Below are 23,654 nucleotides of genomic sequence, written 5' to 3' on the forward strand. Positions count from 1 at the left end.
AGGTGTGCATTAAACTGAAATACATGATCCTCATTGTTGGGATGTTGACATATGGAGCTATTCTTCATAAAACACGTAAGCTACTTCTATTGCCAATTTGTTGTGTCCATTTATGCATATACCTAAGAATTTGCACCCACTACAGATTTTCCCTGTTAATATGTCTTGAGAATCATAAAATTTTTGCAAATTATCAAATTGAAGGAAATTGTATTTGTATTTTGTAAGTTGGCTTTTAGATTGTCATTTTCCAAACCTAGACTTCGCCATATCTATAAAAAATTTTACCCCTATACCGAGAGTAAACATATTATTCCCCAAACAAAGGTCTGAAGTGTCATTTGCATACATTGTAATGAAGGTACCATTTTTAAGTGTACTTTTGAAAATATTGAAATTGCATATAAAAAGGAAGAGACCAGTTATCGATCCCTGAGGCACATTGAATTTAATAATCCTAACCCTTGAAGTGTAACTTTTTAATGTTTCTCCATTTTTAAATAGGATGTAATAAGATGCTAACACTTCCCACTGATGCTATCTCTGGCCAAATTTGACAGGAGTACCTTATGATCAGCCTTATCAAAGCTATTTTATAGTTTTAGGAAAACTCCAGCTATTTACAAGCCTTTATCAATGTTATCAAGAACTTTCAGCATAAATTGTAGTGCTGCTGTCATGGTGCTGTGACCACTCATAAAACAGTGCTGAAAATCTCCCAGGAGTCTGTGCATATTATGATGCTTTAGTCTGTTTTTCAGAATTATTTTTTACATTAACTTAATAAAGACGGAAGTTAAGTAGAAGGGTCTGTAACTTTATACTAGTTGTTTATCACCTTTCTTGCAGAAAAGTTTAACAATGACTAATTTTAAGTGTATCAGGGAACATTCCTTCTTTTAAGGCCCTATTAGACGCATCAAAAGATATACTAGATTGTATTGGCATTGTTTAAGTAAAAATGGAGAAATTTCAACACATTTTTGTTTTTACCATATCTGATGAGATACAAAATATCCTTGGGCTCTACTTCAGGAAGTTGATCAGGTTCAGAGTTGACCTCAGTGTGATTTCAAACATGTACTTTATCTGTAGTATAAAAGTCAGTTTCTACAATAGCTATGAAGTAGTCATTAAAAATGTTCCTTATCTCTGAGGACTGGTGAAAATATTGTTATTAGATATCTGTTTGTTGAATTTACTTTTCAGTTTTGTTTTATTGTCTCTATTTCGTTTACTATGGTCCAGCAGGTCATTGAGATATAATCGGAGTTCACTATTTTTAATTTAATCTTTTCAGCCTTCAATCTTTTGACTTGCATGCAAGACTGGAATTTACATTGTCTGTATTTATCAATGTGCTCCTTGTTTTTTGGCTCTCTTTGTATCACATATTTCTTCCAATTTTTCTATCAGTTCTCTAGTAAACTTATCAAATTCTACAGGTCTTAACTGTAGCATCTTATTCTTATTTATATTTATCTTTCTGATAGGAACAGTCTTATTTAGATGAAAAGTTAATGTATTTAGAAAGGCATCCCATTTATTATTTACTCCATAGGCTCGTAATACTAAATGCCAAGATTTCTGACTAAGGCTCTCTCTTAGTTTGTCAATGTTGATAACAGCTGTAGTAATATTTTCACATGTTGGTATTAATATAATCTATGGAGCTCATACCAGTTGGAGTGATTCTAACTGGCACATCTCCTAACAGATCTTTTGCACCATAAGAATAGATTGTCTTTAAAGCAAATCAAGGGAATTCAGAAATAATTCAAAATTTACATTTGGTGATCTACACAATGCTAAGATAAAGCACACAACAGATGAGAATTTTTTCTTAATAGCAATAACTTCACAGTGCTAATCAGAAGAAAATTTTTTTCCCAAGGTATATTTTCAGAAGATTCTATTAAGTTATTTGTTCTAAGGTATATTGCCTCTTCTCTGCCTTTATGGTCAGTATGATAGTAAAAACCAGATAAGGAGTAATTCTGGATTTTAAACAAGTGAATGTTATTGCAGATTTTTTATTTTCACTGACAATGAGCATGTGGGGTGCCATATCTGTATGACAGTGCTCAGAAACATTTATCTTATTACACAGTCCATCTACATTTTAATGTAGAAAAGAATGATACATTTTGCGCATTTTCATCCACTCTTCTGCTTACTAGTTCCCCTTACTTTTTAGCAAAGCTGCACTCCAGACAAATACTTTCAGAAAAGAAGTGCTTAATCAAGGTTTAAAAATTATCTTTTTCAGAAATTTTTTTCTTGCTATTGCAAGTCTACATTTTAAATCCTCTCTGGTTCTGCAATCATAATGTATTTTGCTCCCCAAATAGCAAAACTCTTTCTCTAGTTTTAATGGCTCATTTCCTGATCTAATTTCCTCAGTGTAACCTCATTCATGCCAGTACCCTTGTTTACCTTTCCAGATACTATTTGTTCAGTTGTTGTTCATGTTGCATATTAATGATCTTTGAAACACTATTAATCACAACGTCAGAATTTTTAAGGCTGATGCAGTTATCTATAATGAAGTACTACCTGAAAAAGCTGCACAAATATTCAATCAGGTCTTGATACAGTTTCAAAGTGGTTCTTTAAATGTTGAGTAAAGTAAAACTGTGCACTTCACAAAACCCAGAGGAGTAGTATACTATGACTGCAATACCAATAAGTCTTATTTAGAACCAGTCAAAAAATATAAATACCTATGTGTAACAATTTTTGGAAATGTGAAACAGCAAACAGGTAATGTTGATCATAGAAGGATTCCAGAAAGGTTCCCTGAAGCACCTGTGACATTACTTCTATATCTGTTGATGACTCTCTATCCAAGATAACATGTTGTGCCCACCTTATATAGAAATCCTCACGTCAGTCACAGACTTCATTTGATACATCATATAATCATACTTTTATTAATAAATGTTCATTCAGAATTGAGTCAAATATTCTTTTGGAAATCAGGAAGTATTACATATAGGTGTCCCTTTGATCCATGGCTTTCAGAATGTCACTTGAGAAAAATACAAGTTGAGCTCCACATCACCAATGTTTACACAATCCACGATGGTTGTCATACCTCTGTTTTCTCTCTCTGCTGCTTCATTTGCTGCAAGTTCTCTTTCTGCTATTTCTTTTGCTGCATGTTTTCACCTTTAGTTTATTTTCAAAAGCTTTTTATAAATTTTCAAGTGCTGTATATGTTGATATGCCTTTTTTTAACCTACCCTCTCATTCAGTGTTTCCTCACATGTCTCTGCAGTTTCACAAACTCAAACTTAATTTCCCTATTTTTTCCCAGTTTTTTCATTCTTATGTAAACAATTGGTGTCAGTATTTTGCAAAAATGGTATATTAAACTGATTGTTCAGTAATATTCATACCAGTCAGCACCTGTCTTCTTCGGAATTATAATTATTACATTCTTCTTGAAGTCTGAGAATATTTCACCTGTCTCATATATGTTGCATACTAGGTGGAATAATTTTGGCATGACTGGCTCTCTCAGAAATCTCAATAATTCTGAGAGAATGTTATCTCCTTCAGGGTGTGAAGGGATGCCCTTCTCTAGCATTACTTCTCCTTAACAGAAGTAGTTGATATAAAACATAATTACAACTTTTTAAACAGTTTAATATTATCTCAGCTGTTTTTCTAAAAGAACCTCTTATGATTTTTTAGACAATATGGTATATTTCAGGCTATAATCCATAAAAAGAAATGCCACGGTCGCAGGTTCGAATCCTGCCTTGGGTGTGGATGTGTGTGATGTCCTTAGGTTAGTTAGGTTTAAGTAGTTCTAAGTCTAGGGGACTGATGGCCTCAGATGTTAAGTCCCATAGTGCTCAAAGCCATTTTTGAACTATAAAAAGAAATTACTCTATTTTCGTTGTTACAATCAATATGTACTAGCTCTGTATGTACTGTTAAAATTACTTTTTCTTTCTTTCTTTCTTTCTTTCTTTTTTTTTTAGAAATATTTCAAATTATGAAATATTTGTCACATTTAAAATTCCTGTTATTAATAGTGCAAACTGATGATATTTGTTATGTTTACTTCTGAATTCACTTATAAAATAATGATAGTGGAGATTCATTTGTTTAGAAAATTTGTAAACTCTTTGGAATACTGTTAGTACCACAGAATGGATTAGTAGTGGGCATGCCTCTGTTGTGATCGGATGTGTTTTTATTTTTGGCAATAACAATATAATTTCCAGTTTTGTTGAAGTAGAAGCTGAAAAGACGGTGTGATACAGAAAAATGTGAGAGAATAAAAATTACAGAAACAGAAATTGCTGCTCAGACAACACTTCAACATTATTTACGTCAATTGGAGCAATGAGAACCTACAATGTCAAAAATTACAGCTTCAAGAATCAGCCCCTTGACATGAAGAACTGGAGCCAACAACAAGAAAAGAAGGTAAGTAAAAAGTTTATGTAAATTGTAAATCTTACTCCTATCAAAACTTATTAAAACAGTTAATTATGAAGTCAGTGACAGCCAACAAATAATGGGAGGGAGGGGTATGTTACAAGTGGTGGCATCATCCAGGATCAATTGACTGATAATGAAGTTTTGTCTGTTCCAGAAGAAGGGAGAGTGGAATGTGTGATTTGTAATTTATGTATGAATGGATTTCTGATCACTCAAAGAAAGAAGAACAAAAGCTGCCCAACAAAGTAGTATCAACAGTGATGATGTACTACCATCAATGGCAGACTGGATCAAATGAAAGAAGACTTCACAACTATTATGAGGGACATCAAAAGGAAACATAAGTACAAACTATTTGTGAAATTAATTTGTTAGTGGACTTGTGTGCTTGTTAACGAAATGAATAGAGACGAGGGCAGGTATGATGTAGAAGTGATAGCTGTGGGACCCAGTCAGGACATGTTTGAGCTGAGTGAAAGCATAGTCAGCAAAGAAACTGTAAAAACTGATATTTTGCACATAATTTTGGCAAAACTAGAGGAAATGAAGGCAGATAACAATAGCAAATTTAGTGGCATTAATGATGAGTTAACTGAAATAGGAACAGATGTTGTTGTTATTGTGGTCTTCAGTCCTGAGACTGGTTTGATGCAGCTCTCCATGCTGCTCTATCCTGTGCAAGCTGCTTCATCTCCCAGTACGTACTGCAGCCTACATCCTTCTGAATCTGCTTAGTGTATTCATCTCTTGGTCTCCCTCTACTATTTTTACCCTCCACGCTGCCCTCTAATACTAAATTGGGGATCCCTTGGCGCCTCAAAACATGTCCTACCAAGCGATCCCTTCTTCTAGTTAAGTTGTGCCACAAACTCCTCTTCTCCCCAATTCTATTCAATACCTACTCATTAGTGGGCATCAATGGGGAATGTAAAAAGTAAAAAGGTGGTTTACTTTTGAAAAAGTTCTCTGATAAAATTACAGAAAGGCTAAATTCTTATACCTATTCCACAGATAATTTGGGGCCAAGGCTTACAAATAATACAAGTTATTCCAACATGTTATGTTGATTTATTATTATGTAACTGAAGGCCACTAACTATAGTGTCAGTAAATACATGACTGTAGTTCTTTGTGTTAACTGTCATATATTTACTACTTGGCTTCCTAGCAAATAGCAGTCCATAAGTCCTTAATTTTTTTGAATTATTTCCAATTCCTAATAAACTTAAACATGGCAGCTCCAAACATTAAACTATGACAAATAGGTTAAACTCTAATTACGTATTCTCAAAAAAAACTTGTGCAGTAGGCACATTACTCAAAATACAAGAGCAGTCAATCTGCAGTTTACAGCTAGCTTCTATCCACAATATTTTGGATATTGTGTTGTCAGCTCTGCAGAGAAAATTCGCAGGAGTAGTCCTAGGGGAGATGCCACTACAAACTCATTATCATCAGAACATCTATGCTGTGTGTCAGTGTTATATACTACTAACTGCAGTAGTTTCTTAACATGTTCTCCAATTACAATTACAGATAACGGTGATACACAATTATCTTACATGATAACCATTAAAATAAATAGTAAAATTGGTTTTGAAGCTCTTATAAACCATGTATTATACAATTTTGTGGCAAAACTAGTCCACTGTGTTGCTATTTAATAATTTACACCATCCCATACATCTATACAGTTTAATGCAGGTACTGCTTTGCCTTCACCTCAGTCATATACAAAAAGCCTGTGCTGTCGCATTGACAGTGTATCATTTTGCTACTTAGTCATTATAGTTGCATGGCAGCCGAAACTCAGGCACAACTTGCTCAGGTTATTTAACTAAGCTGCTTACAGTAATCCTTATAGTATATGAACTATATGGTAATCCCAAGAAAAACTAAAGCTAGAGGAGTAGAAACAGTGCTAGGCAACTTTTCAGTTAACATATATCTTTAATAGTGTCAATCATTAATATGCACAATGGTGTGATCCCTGCTGATCTGTTCTTATTCATGAGTGACAAGTCGGTCAATAGATCAAAGCATATGGTCATCTGCACAGTTGAGGGTTATTGGACAATTGTCATAAGAGTGCACCTCATGGTTAGTTCAGGTAAATACAACGGAATTCATTCCCAGCTTATATTGAAATTGTAACCTAGTTGTGCTGATAGCTTAAGAGAGGGTGTGATGATATTACAATGGGAGCTACTGAACAGCAGACTACTACCAGCCAAAGTAAGGAGTGAGTGCATGGTCATATCAGACTAAGGAAACAGTTGATGTTATATACATAGATTACAGCGTGCTGTTCCCGACAGAAATGAAAATGGGTGACTGTAGTGCAGTCACAACTACTCATGGGCACAGGGGTACAGTAATTTCTGCCAACATAATGGTTGACTTTCACAGCTGGAACTGTCTGTTCAAATTGTTAAATCCAAACACAATCAGTTGTTTGTTCTAATACAATGTTGCAAATTAATGTATTTGTTGGTCTTCACTAACAGCCAAGAAGTTGTGGGTCTGACAGGTAATGTGCTTCTGCATGGTTGTGCATACAACAGGAAAAGTATATAATTGATACCATTCAAGTTTGCAGGTGGTGCAAGTGATTGGTAGGTTTATCCATACAGTGAAGTCTATCATGAGGTCTAGCAGCAGCATAGTAATAGGAGAGGAAATACCACTGAATGGGATAGATCATTTGTAGGGGTGCTATAATTCGAGCAGTAACATTGGTCAAAATACACACGAACAGATCAGCAGGCATGAGAGTGGCTCTAAGTTTATGTTGTATCCCTGTCTGGGTAGTTGTTGTAGTGTATTCACATGTAATTGAGCTGCATAGGAGTTGTAAAAAATGTTCCGGATGGCTTGAGTTATTTCTAACATGGCTGTGAGATTGTATAAGTCCTCATGTAATGTAGATAAGTATTGATCAATGGCATTTTTAGATCTTCCATATTGCTTTGTTAATTCAGTGGCAACTACCCTAATCTGTTGAGTGTTGGTGATTAAATCATCCTCTAAATGCATTAGTTGTGCATGTTGGTGGATAAGGATGCCATGGCTGTTAACAAAAATTAAAGTGAATAGTGGATGGCTGCATTCCATCGGTCAGTGTCTTAATGATTGGGATTCTGAGTAGAGTTTTGAGTATCAGTTCCCCTTTCTCTTTACTTGGTGTTGTGGAGATGCTAGGTAACTATTTACCCATATTAGTAACCACTTTGATTATATCTTGTAAGGTCTGTAGGACTTACAGTGGACTCACATTCTAACAGTTTTTTGTCTATACACTGTGAGTTTCCTTCCTCCTTTTGGAAAAGCAATAGCTTGATATCTATAAGAATTATGGCACGTTGAGGCATACACAGTAAATTGTTAAGTCATTTAAATGAGACCTCAGATCAGGAAGTCTGGACATAGAAAGGTCTTATCCTGATGATGGTGGGTAGCAAAATAAGTAGAGTATGCCATCTCCTTCTGGTGTGCAGGTACAGAACATAGAAACCCACACAGTGGTTGTCAGTAATGCAGCATAGGTGGTCATTTTGGTGAATAGGCCCACAGCAAGGCCTACTCTCAATGATGGCAGTAGTAGGCACAACTACCTAGAAGATCAGTATTTACAACACTAGAAGAAATGGTTAATGCACATCATCTGTGCCAGCAACAAAAAGGGATAATCAATTACCTAAGCACTTTGGTAGGTGTGCCAAACAATAGACAGACAATAATTTATATCTGCAGTCACCCATTGATATGCACTAAGTTCTCTGAAACAATTTAGAAATGAAATTTTGGCTCAGAGGGGGTGGTTGGAACTGAGGCATTATCAGTTTGAAACTGCTGATGAAAGCTGGTTCATGGGTTTCCTATTAAGTGCTGGTTGTAAAAGGACACTTGATTTGAGCAAGACCTGAATGTGCCAGCAGTAAATCCTGGTTGTTGTGATAACTGAGAATCAATGTATGTGAGAGTCTTACAGGTGAAAGCTCAATTTTCTGCGCTACTTGTTGGTATGAAAGATAATGACATATGAAGCAGGTGTCTGCAACATAACTTTAGTGAAAGGTTAATTCTGACCTGTTTTGCACTGGGCTTAGGGAAAGGCAAATTGTGAAGTTATGAATTTATATGTGGAGATCTTTACAGGCAAGAAGAGGGAAGGTTTCCTTTTCCTCCTCCTCCTCCTCCTCCTCCTTCTATCTCTCTCTCTCTCTCTCTCTCTCTCTCTCTCTCTCTCTCTCTCTCCCTCCCCCTCTCCTCCCCCTCCTTCTTTCTCTCTTTATCTCTGTCTACCTCTCCCTCCATTTCTTCCCCCTCTCTCTTTTTATTTTAGTTTATTGTTTTTAATTTAAAATAGACTGTGTCAGGAGAAAGCATGTATAAAATAATAATGGGCAGCTGGATGAACAGTGCGATACTATAGGACTGGAAAGATGCCATCATTATTCCAATACATAAGAAGATTGGCAAAGTGGCACTGGACAATTACAGAGGGATCTGACTACTGAACAGTGTGTACAAGACATTCTGTAGACTTTTAACAGTAGGGTGGAACAGCAGCTCAAATCAGACATTAGCAACTATCAGGCTTGTCCCCAAAAAGGGAGAAACTGTACCATATAGATTTTTGGACACAAAAGGATATTAGTAAACCATTACAGGAAACATGAAAACACTATAGTGACCTTTGTGGGCTTAACCAAAGTTTGTGATTCTTAGACTGAAGTGTATTGTTGAATGTCCTCCATGCCTGAGAACCAGACACAGTAACCCTTGAATTAGTAAGGGTCACCTTGAAAGGCACAACTCCTAGGATTAGGTACCAAAGTTCAGTGTCAGAAAGCTTTGAAAAGAAGAATGGAATTCATCAAGGAGAGATGGGTTGTCATCAGTTCTGTTCAACTTGTTGCTGGATACTGTTGTCCAACTGTTGAGACATGTGAACAAAGCCATTGCTGCTGAAGGTGTACAAATGGGGTACGAAGTAAAACATAAAACCAGTTTAAACATTCTTGCTTTTGCCAGTGATATGGCATCCCTGCGTGAGAATGAAAAATATGTAAACATGGCAGTGCAATAGCTTGCTGTAGCTGCAGAGAAACGTGGGCCCAAGATAGTGTACAGTAAGACTGAAGTCCTGTTTGCAGATTCTGGCTGTAAGATTGAAATTCAGTGGAAGACAATGTGAACAGCTTCTGTTATCTTCTGTTACCATTGATTCTAAAGGGTCAAAAGCAACCATACAAATCAATGATAGCCATCCAATAAATGAAACGTTGTGTGTAAAATTCCTTGAGATACATTGAATAACAATTTAAATGGTGTCAACACAAAGATAAAATAACCATGAAGTTCAGTTCAGCATGTTTTACTCTTAGAATCATCTCTCATCCTATTGATGTAATGACAAAATTGTTGGCTTATTTTGAAAATTTTCATTCCCTACTCTCTTGTAGAATTATTATCTGGGGAAGTGCACCTAAAGTAAATAATGTGTTTATGCATCAGAAGAGCAGTAAGAATATTGTGTTAAGTATATAGCCTTACATCTTGCAGAGACTGTTATAAGATTCTTGAAAACTGACAATAAAAATCTCAATTTAGCTGAATTGTGATTTACACAAACACAGTACAAGACAAATATTATTTTCTTGTAGACTTTGATTTCTTGCATAGGGTTCATAATGGTGTTATGTACTCTGGGCTGGAAGATATTCAACAAGCTTATGCCTAACAGCAATAAATTGGGAATCCCCACCAATTTAAAACAAATTAAAAACCTGTTAGCCATTCTTCCCACAAATTATCTGAATATTGTAGATACAGGTACCCAAAAGTTTTGTTAGCCTCTTGGCAAGCAGCAGTGTTCATTGTAAAGCTTCTTGAAAAATGATAATGTATTGCAAATAGGACACACCATTTACAGATGTAGGTAAACATGTTCTTTGAAAAATACTTCAGTTATCAAGTAAATATTAGCCTTTGAAAGGCAGATAATCAGAAGCTATCTATGACAGTTAAGGAGGCAGTCATTTTTTTTTTCAAAGTGACAGCATTCTTTCTAGTTTATTTGGTTAAATTTAGCTGACATAATCATGAACTATTGTAGTTAATACAGTATACAGATTAAGTTTCTATGGTGTTCTTGTCTCATGTATATGTATTCACTGTCTAGTTAGACATTCCTGACTGTTCCAATTCTTGATGGAATCTGCATAATGTGCTGAATGAACAAATCAGTGAATGCATGAATGAGTTTTTTTTGATGAGATTTATGTTACTTGGCCCAAAAAAACAGATAACATACTTTCTGTCCATTTCTTTCAACAGGTTTGACTGTCACTTTGTCCAAGCTACACCTCTTACAGCAGATTTCATTATACAACAATAACCACACTGTAATTGATCTCTAAATTTCAAAATTTGTATTACATTACTTAGTTAAGAAACAATAGTATTTGGCATAATTGATTGCCAACTTCATAACTTACAATTTAACTAATTTTAGGATCACTTTATTTAAGTCAGTTATTGCATCTTGTTTTAAACATAATACAACAGAGGTGTGAACATATATCTTTTAGTTACTCAGTGACATAATACAGTTCACTTGTTTGACTGAGTTCCAACATAATTATTGATCAGCACTGGTTGGTGAAGTTCATTGGCAAGGTGATCACTGAATCTAACCAACTGGAATTTTCTCAGTAAGTCCAAATCCAGGTAGGAAGTTCCTGTTCCTGGGTAGCTGAGTTCAGTGAGTGGTCAGTGGTGAGTGATGGCTGCAGATGGTGACTGCTGGGCTGCTCGCTGGCTGAATTAGACACAATGTCAAACAAGGCAGTGTTTACTGAGGTGAGTGAGAGCTTCCTTCTGGCAACACATTACTGCTTGTTAACTGGAATACAGACTAAGTCCCTTGACATAATGGTCAGCAAGGAGTGCAATGATTTTCAGCAGGTGATGGCTTAGATGCTTGTGGATGTTCTGGAGCAGTGATGACCTGCAACTGGTTCTGCAATGGAACTGGTTCGTTAGCTGCCAAACAGTGTCTTAAGTACATACCTGTCAGAATATTATTCATCTGTCCTCTGACAGTATATGACCAGTCCATGGAAAATAGTCATCAAGTGATGCTGGTGACACAAATTTCTGTGGAGTCTTCCACGGGCTACCTTTTAAACATGTTGTAATATAGGCATTTGTACAGCAGCCAGTGTATTTATTTACAAGAAGTGTACTCTGAACTGTACTATGATGCCATTGATGGAAGCCTGCAGATACAGCAACTGGTCTGCCTCGATTGCGTGGCCGTGAGGCTGCCATCTGAGGAAAATACACCTATTACCATACACAATCAATTTACATCCCGCTTGATACTGTGGAAATAGGATAAAAATGTGACTTACCTGTATTTAAAAATATTGCTTATCTAGCACATGACTGTTACTATTCACTTAAAAATAATTTCTGGACATACCATTTCTGCTCCTCCAAGTAACCTTCTTAACTATTCAAGTTTCCACAGTTTGTATTTGCAGCATACAATAGTTATATACTAGGGCTATTCAGAAAGCAATGGCCATTCTACTGTGGTGCTAATATTTGTGCATGCAGCACTGCCATTGTCATATTTGCACATTTTCTGATTCAGTAAGTGTTGAGCTGTGAAAGTATGAACCTCATTCTTTCATGTAGTCATTTGTTATAACCTCAAAACATGAGCATGGTAATGAAAATTCTGTGAAGTGCGAGCAATAATATGATTTTTTTTGCTGCAGATTGTTTCAGCCAGCTGACATTCATCACCAGCTGCATACTATAAACAGTCCAAACTTTATGAGTGCAAGCATTGTGCACTAATGGGTCCAATTTTTGAAAAGTGGTTGAACAAACATTTATGCTGAAGAGAGGAGTGGTATGCCTACTGTTGTGAGCAATGATTTGCCAAGAAAATTGACGAGGAAGTTTATGAAATAAGAACATTCACCATCTCCAAATTTTCTGAACAAGTCCCACATATTTCTTGTACACTTTTGTACAAGATCCTCAGCAATACTTAGGCTACTGAACATTCTACATTTAGTGGGATTCAAAATTGCTCAAAGAGGTCACAAAAGCAAACAAATGGGCTCTGCCTTAAATGTATGATCATGTTATAATGTAGAAGGATATGGTTTTCTGAAGAGAATTGTGACTGCTGACAAAATTTGAAAGACATACATAAGAAACAACAGTCTATGGCTTGCGGCCATACCAGTTCTCAACATGAGACAAAGAATGCCAGCCAGACTTTGTCATCAATGAAGGTTATGGCTATGGTGAGATGCTGAGGGAGTTTTGCAAGCTAAATTTATGTAGTGTGGAATGATGATTACTTGAGATGTCTAATGTGAAACTTTGATGAAACTTAAGTGAGCCAGCTGCTTGGTTGCCTTTGGATGGAAGGACTGGGCAAACAGGGTTTGAACACCATTCATGACACAAATAAATTTTAAACACACTTTATTACAAGAACCAAGTTCCAGTGTATAACTTAACAATACAATGAAAATGTTAAATGAAGCTAAACAGAATAAGATTCAATTCCAACACCACCGGCTAATTGGGATGCTTCGCATGTTTGACTGGACAAGGAAGTGAGACATCACCTCAAAAAGACACAAACAAAAAATAACATTGAAGTGTATGTGATAACAACTGGTCAAACTTACACTTTAGACACTGTCATTAACCACAAGAATCTCTTGTCTCTAAAAAACAGTAAAATGTAAACTGAATGCAAGCAATCCCCAGTAGTTTCTAATTGTGCATGTGTATTCATAATAGTGAGCAAAACGCACTCCTCAAGGTAATTACCAACAAATCAGATGATACAAGTGAACATGCACCAAAATTTGACAACGAGTAATCTGAGATTCAATGAAAGCAACTATGTTTAAACATGAAATGAAAGCTTAACACTTGACAAGAAATTTAAAAGTTACTGATTTTGAACCCAAATGATTTAAATAAATACAAGTGCAGTGGCACTTGAACTCAAGAGGACACAAACTTAATTACTGTAATACTCTGAAATTAACAATTAAGTAATGAGAAAATGAGTTTGAGCAGCATAAAAATTAATAGCTTAATAAAAATCAAGTTCTTTAATAAATGAGGAAATGCTAACACCCATTGCACATTACCTGCTTCACTGTATAAGCAATAGTTGGAGCTGAATGCATCCCTAATTACTGCACCCAACAAAAGGTAGCTCTTGTCAGTACACTAGAGGAGAGCAGAAAAATTCACAAATTTATCTTACAAATTGTTCTGATCATATAGCATATTCAAATAAAGCATAAGTTAGGAGAGTATAGTGAAATCATTTTATGAAACACAAAATTTAAAAGAGAACAGTTCTTAAAAGAGATTATACTAAATCAGGAATACTAATGGAGGGTGAGTTACGTGACAAACAATATAACTACTTAAAACATACTTATCTGATGACAGAAGATCATATCTATGCCAGCCAGTAACAAAAGGAACAGAATACACAGCATCATTGATTAAAACCACCGAAGACATTGAAAGAACTGATTGCACTGTGGCTTCTTAGCACTAAGGCCACAATGTGTGACACAGTGATGTTAATCACTGGGAAAGTTCCAAAACATGCTCACCTAGTAAAATCCAATAAGCTGCTAGAAAATGCAAGTTGACATCAGAGTCAGAGCCACCTTCACCATGTGCTTCTCAAACTGCTACAGCAGTAAACTGCAGGCAGTTTATTCCTTGCAGCCATTGTGACTCTGATCCATCCAAGTTGCCATAGTCAGTATGCATGGGTCACATCAAAACGAACTGTGGCAACAAACTATGGAACCAGAATAGGAAGTCGCTCTAACCAACATCAAGTGAATTTGTGGCCCCAGCTGTGCTCCTTGAGCAACTTCGCCATACCATGACTGAACTTTGAGAGAACAAACCCACTTCCGCTGTGGCCTATCTGGCCACTAGTCATGCACTACGGCCATAGATGAATACTGTTGAGAGCAGGATGTGACCAGTCAATTTGTGACACAGCTCAGCTTACCCCTCCCATAAACTGAAACCCCCATTGTAGAGTTTAAAACAGAATAGATAAGTAACTTATCTAAGACCACAGCCCTTAATCTGGCTCAGGTGCTGTGGTGCTTGCATCTTGTTGATTCATTCCTGACCTGGAGTGTGACGGGGGTCAGCATTTCAAGAACCTGATATGACCCCATGAAACATGGTGCCAACTTGCCTGACATCCTATTAGAATAATCACGTCCACGAAAATCCTCTACAAACACTAGATCCTTCACCGTAAAATTCCCCCGGCGCCTGCCACAGGTGTACCATGCCGCTTCTCTCTGGTCTACCTTTTCAATGTTAATTAGGCACTATGTCAATTGTCCTCAATATTTTTGTCCTTAATATTTTCTGGAGTAATCTTATCAAGCAACAAATCTTTAGTGGACCAAATATTAGACAATGAGCCTCATGATTCGTGGTGCTGAAGGCTAAGTTTAGCCAAGGCAATAAAAAAGCCCATGGGGTGTGGTCATCAGCATGGAATATAATTAATGCAGCATTTAGTTTCTGGTTGACCTGCTCTTTGAAGGACAGCTGACAATAATATGGTGTGGTGGTAGCAAGTGTTACACCACACTGGAAACAAGACTTGCAATAGAGCCCAGACTCAAAGGCTGGAGCATTATCACTCACCATAACCTTGAGTGAACCAAACAATGAAAGAATTCTTCTAAGATGTTGGATGCTGGTTTTGACTGTCACTCCTCCACTGGGCACTAACCAGGTAAAATGAGGAATCTACCCACTGCTACAAAGAAGTACTTGTGCTCTCCTCTAGTGTGAGATAATGGACCCGTGTAATCTATAAACAACAGTCCATGGGATCACACAATGTAGGCTTTCATGGCCGGTGTTGTCTTCAATTGAAACTTCCGGGCTGAGAGGCCATGGTCAGTGTATAAAATTTCTACCTGACGTTTCGTCTCCAGCTGCGGGAGAGATCTTCTGAGGTTGTCCGGCTACTGCCACTGAGGCTCCAGGTACTCTAGCATTTATAGAGAGCATAAGGGCACCACCTTTCATCACGTGATGCCAACGGTATGCCTATCTTTGGAAGGCATCATCATTCTTGATTAAGAGTAATCAATTGTCATTCTGCTGGTGCAATGTCGGCATCCATATTTTGTCTAACTTTAAAACTTCCTCTTTTCTATTACAATTGTTATGGTGTTTGTGAATCTGTATTGCTTCTCTATACATGCGTGCATGATAATGGGATGTTCATGCTAGAACACTTGTCTCATTAAATTTAATTTCGTGATTCCCATCTCGAAAAACATGCTCAGCTACGGCCGATTTTTCGATGTGTCCTAAGCGACAGTTTCTTTTATGTTTGACTAAGTGGATGTTTACACTTCTTTTTGTTGTTTCAATATATACTTGTCCACAACTGCATGGAATATTGTATACCCCAGGTTTTGCTAGGGGGTGTAGGGCGTCTTTTGCAGTTCTTAAATATTCCTTATCTTCTTGGTGGGCCTGAAGATTGTTTCGATCCCATACTTGGCCAGAACTTTCCTGATGCGGTCCGTGACTTCATTAATGAATGGTAGGAAAACTTTTCCAGTAGGTGAACGTTGTTGCTGTGGACTTCTGGCTTCTTTTCTTCTTTGATGGAGGGCTTGATCAACTTCCTTGCTGGTATATCCGTTTTTCATGAAGGCTGACCATAAGTGATTTAGTTCATTTTGTAAGTAAGCGGGCTTGCAGGTTTTGTTGGCTCTGTCCACCAAGGTTTTCATGACACCTCTTTTTTGTCTTGGATGATGGTTAGATTCCTTGTGGAGGTATCGATCCGTGTGAGTGTTCTTTCTATATACCTTGTGGCCCAGCATCCCATCCACCCATTTAATTACCGATACATCCAGGAAATTGAGTTGACCGTTGCTCTCTTTCTCCATTGTAAACTGTACCTTTGAGTTAATACTGTTCAGATGCACCAAGAAGACATCGAAATCTTCTTCACCATAATAAGTCCACACTACAAATGTGTCATCAACATAGCGGTACCATTTAGTAGGCATTTTACTGGCAGTCTGCAGGGCTCACTGTTCGAAGATCTCCATAAATAAATTGACAACAGCAGGGCTGAGAGGACTTCCCATCGGCACCCTGTCGATCTGTTCATAAAACTCGTTGTTATACTGGAAATAAGTTGTCATCAGGCAGTGTTTAAATAAAGCCATTATGTCAGTAGTAAAAATATATGCTATATATGAAATAGCTTCATTTACAGGCACCATGGTAAACAATGACACTACATTGAAGCTCACAAGAATATCACTTGGGCTGACGTTAATCTCCCTCAGTTACATTAAAAACTCGGCGCATTTTATTGAAAAACTGATTATCAGTCTCGAGCAAAAATTCACTGCGTTCCAGGCAGAATTTGAATTTTTCAAGGTGAAGAGTATCACAAGAGCCTCTAGCTCATAGGTGGAATAACAACTCTCTGTCAGCGACAAGGACCTGAACATGTATGGTACTGTCTTACAGTTACCACCCTGTTCCTGCAGTAATACTGCTGCGACCCCTGAGTTTGAAGCATCTGTCTGTACAACAAAGGGACACTCAAAAAGTCAGGAACCACCAACACAAGAGCATTACTGAGGGCAGTTTTTAGCACCCTGAATACTGCTTGTTGGCTCTCCCTTCTGCCACATCTTACGGAGGTGTGCAGCTAATTCCATGAATTTAGGTACAAACTTCTTAAAAAATTTGACATGCTGCCAAACTGAGCTAGTCGTTCATGGACTTAGGCAGGTAGAAGTTGTAGATTGCACTAGGCAAGTGGAATTTGTAGACTGCCTTAGTGCATGAATGATCTATTCTGATTCCTAAGGCCAGAACCAGATGTCTCAGAAAAAGATCTTAACTTAAGAAGGCTTGATGGCAGGCCCCACCTCTCTCAACCTTGCCAAGGCCAGTCTCAGATGTTCGAGGTAATGAGGAAATGACTCACTATAAACTACCATGTCATCAGGTAATTGTAAATGAACTTGAATACAACAGCACCAGTAGTTAACCCAAAAGGCACCCTATTAAATTCATACAGGTTCTAGTCTATGACAAAACCTGTGATGGCTTTGGAATCCTCTGCTAATAGAATTTGGTAATAAACCCAGTTGAGATCGACTACAGTGAAATACTGCTCTCCAACAAACCTGGTAAAACAATTATGCAAATCAGGAAGAGGGTGACTGCTGGACTGGTACCTGATCCAAAAGCCAAATGTGGCACTCTATCTTATCAGTTACACCCAACTTATCGGTGAGCACCTCAGGAAATTCCTGCAGTACTGCAGTACTCAAATCAGCTCTTGTGCTTCACTGGTTAAAAGTGTGCCACATTAACCTCCCCCCCCCCCCCCCCCCCCCAATTCAGTTACTACCATAATAATATACAATGACCTACAATGTCAGCATCATCTAAATCTTTACAGAGGACATAAATCAAAATAAAACAACCCATGTGAATAGCCCAAGACCAACCAACAAAATCATATTCCAACAACAGGTTAAACTCAGCCCCTTTGTCACAAATAAGTCTAGAAGTCAGGCAGAATCACCCATCCTACAATTAATACACAATGAGTGGTTGACCATTAATGATACTACAAATCTGAGTAAATCAGAGAATTTACAAATAGACCAATACCTGTGATACCACTCATACTTCAATGACAAAATATTGATTCCTGAGTCCACCAAGGCACATGTTAGATTGTTGTTAATATGAGCACACTGAAGGCGAGTGGGTCATTACTCGTCACCATCACCTTGTTACAAGTGGTCAATAAGACACACTCTGGAAAACGACTGCAGCCCTTCAGACATCAGTTGTTCAACAATGTCATTTCTAAAAAGCACTGGCGATCAGAGTGTATGGGGCCACCACAGTGATAGCAACTAGCTCTGACATTTTTACTGGATGTTTCATGAGTGATGGAACCCCCCTCAACTGAACAGGTGTCATCTCACTCCCTCACTTGACATAGGCCTGTTTAGCCCCTTCAGTGCTGCTGGCTAAATGGTCTAGTTCGCTGAACGTAACTAATCCCTCAGAAAACAAAACTTGTGAGCAATTTTAGGTTACATCCCCTGTAAAATAGTAACTGTGATCTCGAATTCTGGAAGCTGCACATATTTATCTCTGTATATACTCGATCAGGGACTCCCCCGCACCGCATGTTGAACCTGATAGAAATACTGACTAATTAAATCATTTTTTAATCCTGGCTGACAATCTCTCTCTCTCAGAACACTCTCACACTGTTCCTGCAGGGAACCTTGTTCCACCAAGCTTACACTCACTTTCTTGGGTAAGAAGCTATGACATACAGGGTAGGAAAGTTGGAAAATTTACCTGCCTCTCCAAGGTTACGGAAAACCATAAGAATTTTGTTACCTGTTGCATGGTTTGAATGTAAACACATTTGATGCCATGGAGTACACATAGAAGAGGAATTGTGGATTTAGCAAAATGGCACATCGTACTGCCTACACTACTCCAATTATCCTGACTAGGAGAACTGCCATTGGCCTCTAATAACAAAGAGCTTTCCTTGTCACCATGCCCTGGGCTCTTGCTTGATTCTAATGCTTCAGTTTCATTTTCAATTTCATTGCCTTGGCCTGCAACTCATCTACAGGTAACTTCTATTGAGGATCTGTAACTATGAGACTCAGATCCTCAACCATGGAACCAATGCATAATATGCACCTGCATGCTATATGCCTGTGTGTGAGAGTGGTGATTACCTTCTAAGAAGGTAATATTCTTTTCTATGCCTGAGAGAGAAGTGGCGCAGTGCTCAACTACTGCACTCACCTGACCAGTTTGTGCCTCAGTTACCTGCACCAGATGCTCCGCCACACAGTGCAGCCAATAGTAGAGCTCCATGACTTCTGACTGTCCACATATCTGGAGTTCATATTGTAGTTGTTCTTTCTTTAGGCATCAACCCTCGTCAGCCCACCAGTACCCTAGGCTTCTTCACACCACTGAGCGCACCTGCAAATACATCAAACAAGTACACTCTGGAAAAACAAATTATTTTTATCCTGACAAAAGAAAAAATAAATTAATTAATTTGCATATTATAAATAAGGCTCAATAAAGACTAATTAGCTAGCCTGACCCTCCAAATGCATCCAAACTCTGCCTACCATTTTAAAACATGGCCAGCTGCCTGGTTGCCTTGTGGATGGAAGGACTTGGCAAACAGGATTTCAACACCATTCATGACAAATAAATTTTAAACATGCATGATTGCAATGAAAAACTTCCTTGACAATATGTATTTAGAAGTTAGCAGTACAAAGAAAAATGTCAACTGAAGTTAAACAGAATAAGATTTAATTCTGACACCACCAGATAATTGGATGCTTTACATGTTAGACTTGTCAAGGAACTGAGACATCACCTAACTCTTAAAACGCAGACACAAAATAGCATTAGTATGCATGTGATAACAACTGATCTAATTTACACTTTAGATACTGCCATAAACCATAAGAATCTCTATTTTATAAAAACAATCAAATTTAAATTGATTGCAATGAATATCCAGTAATTTCTAATAGCGCAAGCACGTTTGGAACAGTGAGCAAAAATATGCACCTCATGTTAATTACCAACAGTTCAGATGATACAAATGGACATGCACCAAAATTTGACAGCAAGGTGTTGAGGTTTAATGAATGCTCATGCACTTAAACAAGAACTGTAAGCTTAACATTTGAGAAGAAATTAAAAGGTTCTTAAACTTGATTGTGAACCCGAATGATTTAAATAAATGCAAGTGCAGTGGCACTTGAACTAGAGGACACAAACTTAATCTGTATAATACACTAAAATTAACAATTAAATAATGAGAAAACTGGAGTTATAGTAGTAATAAAACAAATAGCTTAATAAGAATAAAGTTCTTTAATAAGTGAAGTAAATACCAACACCTATTTCACATGAACGTGCTTCATCATATAAACAACAGTGGGTTGTTGTACCTTGGCAGCTCTCATCATCACACCAGAAGAGAGTGGAATAAACTCACAAATTTCTTTTACCCTCTCAGGCAGCATATTAAAATGAAGCATAACTGGGCACGAAATGTGAAAAAGAACAGATCTTCAGAACATAATTATTATATCAGAATTACTAATGGATGCTGTGTTGCACCACACACAATTTAACCATCTAAAACATACATGTTTGGTCCCAGAAGATCGTATCTGCACTTGCTAGTAACATGAGGAGCCAAGCTTGAAAAAACTGGTCACACAGCAAATTTTCTTGCACGAAGGCCACAATGTGTGACGCAATGATGTTAACACTTGGAAAGTTCCAAAACGTGCTCATGTGCTCATCCTTAATAAAATCTGGCATGCTGCTAGAAAACGCGAGTTGACACTGGCATGAGAACCATCTTAGCTCAATACCTGTCTACTGTCTGTTCATAAGAACACTGTTACAGTGGTAAATGGCAGGCAGCTTACTCTTTTCACCCTTCCCCATTCTGATGCATCAAAGCTGCCATGGCCATCATGCCTCACATGTACCAGGAAGAATTATGGTGACAAATTGTAGTACTTGCCACTTCCTGCTTCTCCTTATTGATGGTGACAAATGGCCAATTCTGCAAAGTTATTTGATTTCATGCACACAGCCACTGCTCAGCATGTTAATATGAGTTGTGTCAAGTTACATGTGAAAGTATTAATACCAATGGGCTGTTGGCAACAGCCAAGAATAATAATCATTCATTACGAAGCCGAAGAAAATTTAAAGTTGTTAATATGTGTGACACTATTTGCAAGTCATGTGCCCAGTGCTATTAAATGCAGCATGTAGTAAGCAGTATGCTTTACCCAGCATAAACTTTCGCACCATTACAGCACACCTATGTAAGTAAATAAAGTTATAGTGAACATATGCCAACCTTTGACTGAAAATATTACTTTATACTTTCAAATGGATCATTAATCCATTAGTTTATCATATAGGTTCATTCACAGATTATTTTATAAATTTATTTCATAGCAAGACCAATCAGATTGGAACATTATGTATTCTCATCAAAGGAACTATTTCAGTTAATACTCTCTCTGTCAAAAAATGATCATTATAGCTTTCACTCTTAAATAACACAAATAGTGTATCTTTATTTACCAGGTGAAGCCTGTAATATTTGATATTAAGGTTTTCTGCTGTAATGTCTGATGGCTGCTAACCAACAATGCTTTAATGGCAGAACTTTGCAAAGCTAGAAAAATTCTTGTTATTCAATTCCATATCACAGGAGGGAATTGAAGGTAAAGGAAACCATGGCAACTTGAAATTAACATGTGTTTTATATTTGAACATACCTGCATGATACATACAGCTTCAACAAAATGATAATTCCATTGTTTATTTAGATACATTAGTACAGAAATGCTCTCTCTCTTGATGAACAAAATTTATCACATAAAAGAGATTTGTAATAATCTCTGACATTATTTTTGATTTTCTGTGGTACTCTTGTCACTTTCACACTGCCTTTTTAGCACAATACTTAACACTTTAGAACTTTTAAGTGTTACAGGGTTTAGGTTAGCATCTCACTTTTGTAGATCAGAAATGGAGAAAGGAGGAGTTGCCACATTCATCAGGAACTGTCATAAATTTAAGAACATAGACATTCATAAATTTTGCCTAGAACAGCATATGGAAGCATGTGCAACAGAATTAGATTTTCACAAAAAATCTTTCATAATATTAAGTGTATATCGAGCACCTGCAGGTAACTTTAATCTGTTTGTAAACCACCTTGAAGCTGTACTGGCCCATTTAATAACCAAAAACAAAGAAATAGTGGTTGCTGGTGATTTCAATGTAGATTTCCTTAAAGACTCTCCGAATAAGAACTTATTTGAGTTAGTAACACTATCATTCAACTTAATTCCCACAGTAAAGTTCCCCACTAGGATAGCCACTTGCTCACAAACAGCCATTGATAATATCTTTATAGAAAAGTCCAATGAACAAAATTATATTACAAAACCAATAGCCAATGGCCTCTCAGACCATGACATGCAGTTCCTTCTGTTAAATGTTAATACTGAACAGGATATAAAATCTGTTAAATCTGAGCTCAAGAGGGTAATCAGTAAGCCAAAAATTGATTATTTTAGGACACTCCTCAGAGACATTCACTGGACTGATGTTTACAGTGCTCATGGCATGAATGAAAAATATAACATTTTTGCTAATAAAGTGCTTACCTTATTTGAACACTGCTTTCCCCCAAAACTTACCAAGGTTAGAGGAAAATCTACAAAGAAGCCATGGATTACTCGAGGAATAAGGGTATCTTGTAAAACAAAAAGAAAACTGTATCTGTCAATCCGAAACATTTCCAATGTTGATGCTATAGCACATTATACGAAATACTGCAAAATATTAAAGACTGTAATATGGATGTCAAAGCAAATATATTACAAGGAAAAGATAGTCATATCAGATAACAAAATAAAGACAATATGGGATATAGTGAAGGAGGAGACCGGTAGGACCAGACATGAAGAGGAACAAATAGCATTAAGAGTAAATGATACATTGGTGACAGATGTGTATAGTGTTGCAGAACTTTTTAACAAACATTTTATAACTGTTACTGAAAAGATGGGGTTGTCAGGTTCGGTAGATGCTGCTATGGATTACCTTAGACCAGACATTTCAAGTAATTTCCATAATATGAATTTGACCCTCACTACCCCAACAGAAATAATGTCCATCATAAAATCTTTAAAATCAAAAACATCTAGTGGGTATGATGAAATATCAACAAAGTTAATTAAAGAATGTGATTCTGAGCTAAGTAACATATTAAGCTATCTGTGTAACCAGTCGTTTATCAGTGGAATATTTCCTGAATGGCTGAAATATGCTGAAGTTAAGCCACTGTTTAAGAAGGGAGATAAAGAAATAGCATCAAATTTCCGTCCAATTTCACTGTTACCAGCATTCTCAAAAATTTTCGAAAAAGTAATGTACTGTCGTCTTTATAACCATCTTATCTCAAATAACATACTGTC

The 23,654-nt window shown here is 37.1% G+C and overlaps 1 long non-coding RNA gene across 1 annotated transcript in view; it reads right to left on the reverse strand.

Moving 5' to 3' along the window:
• Positions 1-19,472: 19,472 nt before the first annotated feature.
• The window catches only part of LOC124777658, a 52,288-nt gene continuing 48,106 nt past the window's right edge, over positions 19,473-23,654 (reverse strand). Inside the window, exon 3 of the long non-coding RNA XR_007015760.1 lies at positions 19,473-19,590. This is a non-coding gene — a long non-coding RNA (uncharacterized LOC124777658). The remainder of the gene's footprint in view (positions 19,591-23,654) is intronic.

Source organism: Schistocerca piceifrons, chromosome 2 (assembly GCF_021461385.2).
Source record: "Schistocerca piceifrons isolate TAMUIC-IGC-003096 chromosome 2, iqSchPice1.1, whole genome shotgun sequence".
Classification (NCBI taxonomy): Eukaryota; Metazoa; Arthropoda; class Insecta; order Orthoptera; family Acrididae; genus Schistocerca; species Schistocerca piceifrons.